Here is a 998-nt window from a genome sequence, read left to right on the forward strand (position 1 = left end):
ATATCTGGAGATGAATCATTGCCTGAAATAGAAGGAACTCACCTCCTGGAGATGCCAGTCTTCTCCCACTGGTTAAATAACAGGCCAAGAAATTTAACTTAGGGTTAATTTTTTAATTCCATGTTAAAGTCCAACATATGCAAAAATAAGAAGGTGGCTGTATTCACCCGAGCTGTTTCTGCCTTTTAAAGAACTGGATTTAATTTTTTTTTTTCAGTATTCAGACAGTTTTTCTTCAAATTTCTTCTGTAGTGCCTAAGGTGATAATTCCCAATGCATTAGATGCCATGCATTGTTGACCAAACAGCATGTTCCCGGCAGGAAGCCAAGGATTTGCTACATTACCAGCTCACTGCTCTCCTTCCCTCCATCCACGGAGAAGATATGAAATCATCAGGGATTTCAGTCTAGAAGCATCTCCTCCAGACAATAATTAAGATGTCTCTGCAAATTTTCTATCAGTTACACTGACATGCTCCAGCAATCAACAAAAACAGAAAGATACCACTTGTGTCTATTTTTATACTTCTCTCTCTATATCAACATATTATTGAGTATATATTCATACAAATTATTGAACATATAAGTGTATTTATATAATGTTCCTTAAATCAATTTTTCTTGTTATTGCAAATTTCAGTTTTGCAATGAAAATGCGATGTGATGGATTTGGGTCTCTTTCCATCCAAAAGCTCAATCTATATCTCTCAATATCAATAATACCAGCCATAAAATACATGTGTATAAAACACAGTCGGTACTTAGGACTAGATTAAATTAGCAAAATGAATTCAGCTACCAATGAAAAGAAGTTAAAAAGACTTAACTGTACATTTGGCTCCTTTTTTTCCTCCCTCATTGCTCTGGCAAAGAGATACACATTTCCTTCCCCATTGATATATATACCAGCTAGCAATAATTGTGTGTAATTTATTGTGAGCAGAGTAAGAGACAGAAGAAAGATATTACAGAGGAGAATTGGCTTTTGTGGGGAAGCC

The sequence above is a fragment of the Apaloderma vittatum genome, unplaced genomic scaffold (genome assembly GCF_000703405.1).
Source record: "Apaloderma vittatum isolate BGI_N311 unplaced genomic scaffold, ASM70340v1 scaffold6698, whole genome shotgun sequence".
Taxonomy (NCBI): Eukaryota; Metazoa; Chordata; class Aves; order Trogoniformes; family Trogonidae; genus Apaloderma; species Apaloderma vittatum.